This window comes from Onychostruthus taczanowskii, unplaced genomic scaffold (assembly GCF_017590055.1).
Source record: "Onychostruthus taczanowskii isolate IOZ18803 unplaced genomic scaffold, ASM1759005v1 scaffold174, whole genome shotgun sequence".
Lineage (NCBI taxonomy): Eukaryota > Metazoa > Chordata > Aves > Passeriformes > Passeridae > Onychostruthus > Onychostruthus taczanowskii.
This window is the reverse complement of record NW_024498951.1, coordinates 1,110,449-1,118,434: the sequence shown is the minus strand read 5'-3', so window position 1 is coordinate 1,118,434 and position 7,986 is coordinate 1,110,449. Positions and strand designations below refer to the sequence as shown.

General features: G+C 39.6%; 1 pseudogene; it reads right to left on the bottom strand.

Annotated features, from left to right (window-relative positions):
* Positions 1-430: 430 nt before the first annotated feature.
* Positions 431-7,986, bottom strand: part of LOC121333654 — a 67,361-nt pseudogene continuing 59,805 nt past the window's right edge.

Below are 7,986 nucleotides of genomic sequence, written 5' to 3'. Positions count from 1 at the left end.
CTATTAAAAACAAACAGATAAAATTATTTACTCTGTGGAATTTACTGTTGCAGAACACATGAGAAAGGAAGAAAAGTCCACAGGCCATTTTTTCCAGTTATAATTGGTTACTTTGCAAGTAGCTTAACAATATCAAAGGGCTTGTAATTAAATATTGTACCCAGGTGAGTACTGAAATATCATGAAAAATACTGAAGTAATCAGCAAGCTATATTGAGTATATTACAGTATGCTGGCTACAAGTTTCAACCTGAAAGAGAGAATGGTGCACAAAGGGTATTTTTCAAAAAATACCAATAGCAATAAGACCCATGGGGAGCAGTCCGTTGTAAGAAGTGGCTGGTTGAAGATTTTGGGATGATATTCACATTGCTCAGATGATAAATCCCTTGCTGTGGTACAGCACCACATGTGCAAACACTTGCCAGAGCTAAAAGTCTGTAGTGGGTTGACTCTGGCTGGACGCCAGACACCAAAGCTGCTCTATCACTGCCCTTCTCAGCTGGAACAGGGAGAGAAAAAATCACAAAGGTTCATAAGGACTGAGTAATACTATCATGGGCATAAGAAGAAAAATAAATCTTAGAAACACCCTCGCCCCCCGCTTCCTCCTCCCCAGCTCTATGTCCTCCCATCAACAGCACAGGGAGATGGGGAATGAGGGTTATGGTCAGTTCATCTTGAAAGTTTCTGCTCCTGGTCTGGGAGATGAGTCCTTCCCCTGCTGCAGTGTGCAGTCCCTCTCACAGGAGACAATTCTCCATGAATTTCTCCAACCTGAGTCCATTTCATTAGCAACAGTTCTCTGTGAACTGCTGCAACACAAGTCCCTCTTCCATGGGGTGTATTCCTGCAGGAGTAGGCTGCTCCAGCATGGTTCGTTCACAGGGTCACAAGTCCTACCAGGAGACTGCTCCAACAGCATGGCTCCTCTCTCCACGGGTCTGCAAGTCCCTGTCAAGTCCCTGCTCCAGCATGGGCTTCTTACAGATTCACAGCCTCTCCTCAGGCACCCACCTGCTCTGGCGTGGGTCTCCTCCATGGGTGGATCTCTGCAATCCTGTTGGTCTCCATGGGCTGCAGGGGCACACCCTCTCCAGCCATGGTCTTCACCATGGGCTGCAGAAGAACCTCAGCTCTGGCGCCTGGAGCACCTCCTCCTGCTCCTTGTCCACTGATCTGGGTGTCTGCAGAGCTGCTCCTCTCACTCCTCTGTTCTCTGGACACAACTGCCTCTCTGCAATAACATTTCCTTTTGAAATACGTTACCACAGAGGCCTTACCAACATTTACAATCTGTTCACCCTTGACCAGTTGTGGGTCTGCCTTGGAGCTGGCTGGCATTGGCTCTGACAGACACGGAAGCAGCTTCCAGCAGCCTCTCTCAGAAGCCACCCCTTTAGCCCCCTTACTACCAAAACAGGGGTGCACAGGCCCAACACAAAGCCAGAAAGCAGAAGAGGAACACTTGGCCTGAGGAAGAATCTGACATTGTGAGTTCTGCAGGGCACCTACCCGCCTCCCTGCCTGCTGCTGCCTGCATGGGCAGGGGCCCCTGTGGAAGGGGATGTATGAAACTTAGGACAGGCCAAAAAATGAGTGAAGCAATTAAGGTACACTGGGATTTTTTGAGACTCAAACAATTCCCACTTTTCCCACTTTTATGGACATAGGCAGATCTCACTTTTCTTGTTTCAGAATTGTCATCTGTAAGTTTGTTGTCATAAAACAGAAAATTTTTGTTCGACTTTTTGATATACAGGTGTTTTAGGAAATGAACACATTGAATTCTCTATGTGTACAAGAGTGTGCAAACTGAGCAAGGAAAAAGACCTGGAGAGTAGGAATTCCTTAAGCAGGAATTTGTGACCTGTTATCCACTGTGGCTTTTCCATACATCACCCCCTCAACAACTGACTCTTTGCCTCCAGCCTCAACCAGTTTGTTGACTGTCAGGATTTTTGATGTTCTTTCACTGGCTAATGCATGTTATAGACTGCTAGCTTGTGCTGTGCTCTGTGGAACAGATGACCTTAAAAGATGTTTTCTCTTGGATTTGTTTGGGGGTTTTTTTGGTTTTTTTTTTTTTGTTTTTTTGTTTGTTTGGTTTTGTGGGGTTTTTTTGTTTGTTTGTTTGTTTGTTTGTTGGGTTTTTTTTTTGGTTTTGTCGGGTTTTTTTTGTTGTTGTTGTTTTGGGGTGGTTTTTGGTTTTTTTTTTTTTTTTTTTTTTTTTTTTTTTTTTTGGGGGGGTTTTTGTTTTTTTTTTTTTTTTTTTTTTTTTTTCTTTAGTTTTGGGGGGTTTTTTAAATTTATTTTACTTTTTTGATGCTAAGAGAGCTCAAAAAACTGATTGCACCCTAGAAACTTTAAATTAAGCACACAGTTACTGCTTACTGAGAAACCACACAGAAGACATTTTCTCTGTCCTCTGTAGTCAAAATGACCATTCAAAAGGGAATGAGCCCAAGGAACTTGCAGTATACACTATTTGAAAGATAACTTCAGGCACTGAAGCAGAATGTACATTTCTTTCCATTCAGTTAAGTTTCAGCTATTGAACTGAATTAAGTAATGTCCACAATTTTCAAAATTCAAGGTGTCCTGAATAAAGAGAATATAATATTTTTCTATCTAGAATGCTGATCCTCAAATTTTTACCAGAAATACATTGATTTTAATAAGTATTGCAATGAGTCTCTGTCAAAAAAACCCAACAATTAAAACTTTAAAGCCTTGCAAGCTTCCATGGGATATAAGTCTTTTGATTCAGTCACTTCAGTAATTAATAAAAGAGATGTTTCATAAATCCTTTCACAGAAATATCAACATTTTGCCTTTATATGTTTATTCAGGAGGAAAGAAAAATCCTGAATGTCAGGATTGCAGCATAAGAGAACTATCACATTTTGAAGCTCCTTATACTTTACTATAACTGACATGCCTTAAATAGGCCTGACAACAGATATGGGATCCTCGAAGTCTGACCCTTCAGATGACAAACATGGAAAGCTCTGTTTTCACCTGGAATGATGACATGTCCATGAAGAAATGACCCAGTAAAGAAAACCAGAATAAGCAACCTGATCCTTGAGTTTTACTAGATGACATTGCATCTGGAAGGTTGCACTAGATAGCCTTTAAAGTTCCATTCCAACACAAATTATTCTATCATTTAATCATCCTGTCTCACCTAGAGTGTCACAGATATGCCTGTTGTCACAGATATATCAAGACCAGTCAGATACAGATTGCTTTGTTCCAGCTCCTTTTGAATTACTTTGTCTTTGCTGGCCACTGAAGAGTAAAGGACTGGTGTGATTTCTTCTCTTCTGTCATCTTTGATCTGATTGTTACTCTTCCCTATAGTGAAACCTGCATTCAGTTCTTTCTAGTCATGCCTCTGTTGCATTTTCCTATTCTGCTAAGTTACAGATATTTAAAGCTTTAAAACCAGATATTTAAAGCTTTTAAACCACAAGAAACCACCTTTTCTGGTTCAAGCCTTTCCTATGCTTTGTGATTAGCAGGTCTCATGATGAAAAGCGAACATTAGCATGCCTCTTTTAGGAGTTTACAGAGAGCTACACTTTGATTCAAAATTATGGCAGCAGCAGTATTGTATGAGCACTATTTACTGAGAAGAGACATTGATAAATATTCTGTAAAGGAAGGATATGACATGAAGATAAGTGTTTTCTTCCTGGCTTCAAGCAAGAGCAGAAGTACATGTATCAGGCAGACTGTATCTTACGTTGTTTTTGTTTGTGTGTGTAGGTAGCTGTCTTATACTGAAGTATCTCAGATTTTGACATGCAATATTATACAAAATAATACAAAAATACTGTATGAATTCCCTCTTTATCTTATGAAATAGCTGTTCAAAATATACACTCAGCAATCAAAATAAGGAATTGCGACCCCAGATTGTCAGTCATCATCTTGCTCACTCTCCTCCAAGCAAGAAAATGAAACGGGGAGGGAAAACATAAAGTCTATGACACTGAAGTGCTGGATTTGTCTGCTGCCCAATGCAGGAGTCCAGGTTTTCCACAACAGCTGAGCAGGAACTTTCTAGGGAGATGTCGTGGACTGATGTTTGTCTTCACAGCATACGGTATGAGTCCCACCTCTAGGCAGAGCGGAGCCTGCACAATATCTCACACCATAGCTCCAGATGGCCCAGAAGACTGATTAGGAGGGAAAACAAGAACCTGATAACAGTTTAGGCTCAGGATGGAAACAGCATCTATTTGCCATCAACGTGCCATGTTTGAACAAAGTGAAGTAATGCATTCAAGGACATTTCCTAATGTATTTCTTGGCAAAAATCTCTCTGTGTGTGCCTCTTGAACATTCCACTTTATTTCAGCAACACAATGGACACCAAGTATCTCAAATATTCCAATATTCATCTTCTTAAGGACAACAATAAACAGCAATTATTAGCCTCCTGTATAGAGCCCACCAAGCTGTAAATAAACAAAACTTTCACCAGAAAAATATGGTTGTGTCTTACTGTCTAATAAAAAAAAGGTAAAGGTGTCTGTTTTTGTTTTTTTTTTTTTAATTTTACTGCAGCAAAAGCAGAAGCAATTAGTTTGTTGCTTGGTAGCTAGAAAAGATAGAAGTTTTAAGCATTCCTCTGCTGCCCACTTTGTTAATTTCTGAAGTCTGAAGTCTTATCTATAATAAATAATGTTCACTGGCAGTACATATTGTAAAAAAAGGTAAGATTTTTACAAAATTAGAAGCCTGAACGCTACTTGATACAAAAAAACCTGCTTAGACTGTCAGAAAATGCTTGACACTAGACTTAAGCAATTTCTTCCAGAAATTCCACTCTTTTTTTTTTTTTTTAACTTTAGTTTTGAGACTCTTCAGCAGGAGAAACATCATCCGGGCTCTAAAATGTAACTTTACGGATCTTCATTATGTGGTAAAAGATGACAATTTGTACCAGATTGTTGGTCCAGTTTCAAGGAGATCTTTGCTTTTTCTTTGGTCAAATGTTGAATGCAACTGGCTAATATAATCTGATAAAACTTCAGTTTGGTCATAACTCCTGAAGCCTCCAGCAACAATCAGTGCGTACTCATGCAGGAAAGCCCCAGCCTTTTTATCCCCTCTCTTGACAGAAATGCTGTCACATCATATCTGTTCCTTTCTTAATCCCACGTATTTGTTTCAAGAGCCTTGTAGTCTCACCTCACATCCATCTACAGTGTGGCATGTCAGCCTAAAGGCGCCACATCCTCTCTGCCTTGTCCTTGGTTCTGCACATTGCATGGGGGATATGTGTCAGTCACCAGGACAAGTAATGTACACAACTGTGAGCAAGGACGAGAGGACTGAAAACAGCTTGTTACTACAATTTATCTGGATTAGTATCAAGTACCCTGGCAATCCTTGGGCTTTCAGTTCAGGAATCAGGAAGTACCTGCTGTCACAGGCTCTCCTTGCCTCACCAGAAGGGCAGTGTCACTCAGCCTGTGTTCTCCACAGCTTAGAAGCATACCTTAAATATCACAGAAACCAGCAAAAAAGACACCTGGAACAGAGCTGAATAAGATACTGCTAAAGATCGTCTCTACCTGCACATGTGATTTACAAACCAACCAAATTTTTTTCATCACATCTTATCACCTTCTCTTTCCGTGGGAAAATGATCATTTTTAACCTGAGAGTTGTGGTTCCTAGTAACTGTCAGGACCTTAGTTTGGACAAATCCATCTAAATCCAGTCGTTCTCCTAAAAAGAAAGATGGCAGTTTGATCAGCAGCCAGGCAGGAGATGTGTAGCTCAGAATCCACAGCAGTGGGCTGAATCTGGACTGAGGCATGAGACAAATATTCAGCAAGCTGAGAAAGAAGCTGATGTCTGGACAAATAGAAATTAGCAATCAGAAATTGAAAGCAATGATCCAAAATCTAAGGTATTTTGGAAATTTCTGTGCTAAATAAGCCCTTAGGTGTGAGGGAAGAGCTGGTCCTCAGACCACTGCCAGAGACATGGGCTGTGGTGGTCAGCTACTGCTGGTCAACACTGTTTAGAAACACAAGTTTCAACATGTTGATCAGACCATGGCTTTTTACAAGGTAGCTGCAATCTTTAAAAGAAGGAATGATGCAGCATGGCTTGACAGATATTAAAACTTGAGAAATATTCAATAATAGGAGTGAGATTTTGTTCTTTCAAGACAGAATTTGTGACAGGAATGGAATACCATGGAATTCCTTTTTAGTTGTTTATAGCTTATACAGCTTATATTGCTCAACTAAAGTGATTGTTGAAAGAGAATTGTGGAATGCCAGTATAAAAAAGCAGACACCTGGGTCAAAATGTAGAATTTTTCATTAACAAATCTTCCATCTACCAACACAACTATGAAAATTAAAAATCTATTTATGAAGGTGTTCACAGAAACAGAAATTTCAGAACTACATGGTACGGCTAGGTACTTTTTTTTTCCTTTAGCTGCTTGGACATAGTACGTCAGAATTTAGAAGTTTGCCTCTAAAAGTTTATTCTGGCAGTGATTTGGCTTGCTGTGCCTTAAAAGCAGATTATGTAAATTTATTTGCTATTTGTGTCAATCTCATGCTAATAATCTAAAATGGAGAAGTTTGGATTCGAACAGAGATGAAATTTTATTAACAAAACAATTTGTAAACAAGTCATTCACTAATTTTGGGATAGGACCCTTTTTCTGTCTTGTGTATTTCAGCTGGAAAATCATTGAGATTAGGACCCAGGTTTTTAGTTGTTACATTGCTTTTTGCAATCATACATTTGTTTCAGCATTACATCACAGTACTTAAAAACTGCATAAATTATGCAATCTGGTTTGCCCACTGCCCCCATGACAAGTTTTATTCATATTTGCATGCAGTGTTCTGTTTTATTTCTTCATTTGGAAGAATTAGAATATTTGTATTTATTTATTTCATTCTGCTTCCTTTGGGAAAGTAGAAACAGTAAAACGCTGGACCAAATGAACACCAGAAGAGGCTAATAACCAGCCCCAAACTCTTGCAGAATCCAACATATGTGCCTTTTCTGAAATACAGTAAGTAATGTGTTTTTGGCACACAAATGTAAGTTCATTTATTGAAGATGTATTTTCTACTCCGTTTCCTTCTTGCCTTCTTGCATCTCTTAAAATCTTGTAAGAAACTTAGTTTACTATTTTTATTTCTGTCTACTGCCTTAAGAACATCACCACAAGTACTCTGTGGCCCTCCTTGATGCCTGACATGGAAAGTCAGCTTAGAGGGAAATGTGACCACAAGACCAGTTTTGTACATAGCTAGCAGTCTGTGATGAAGAGGATCTGTTTTCTTCTCTACTCTTGTTCTGCTTTTTCTCTTCAGGAAGAGGAGGTCAGATTGACTGTGTTTTGCAAGACTGAATAGTCCTTCCATTAAGCCTTCTCAGAGAAGAAAATGGGAGGGAAAGTGGGAGGGAAAATGGGAGGGAAAATGGGAGGGAGGGTGGCATAAGTGTTACCATCTATAATGGATGGAGAAGACAGGGGACAGCTGCTAAAATTTAGAGAGCTGTGCCTGAGACATGATGGAAGGAGCTGGAAACTAGCAAATGTAGTGTCCTGGGCATCAGGTTAATAATTTAATTACAGGTTCAGTAGTCTTTCATGGAAATGGTTCACCAGATTTGGCATATAAAAAATTTCTCTCTACTGTTGAGTTTTACATTCACTTTCTCTTGGTTTTGTTGTTGTTCTTGTTCATGTTTAATACTATAAGATAGCATTTTTATAAAGAGAGCAGAGTCTGTGTAGCATGAATTGTACTGAACTGTCGAGTAAAAGAAAAACTACTGTGGCTAAGGAAGTGATTTCAATCTCTGATTGCTCAGCAGGCTTTCTGCACCGCTCGATAATAAGTACCTTCAACAGCTGCAAGCCAACAAGTCAAAAAACCATGTTATTCCTTTCCAGGAGTGAATTTGTCAAAACTTCACTGGGCA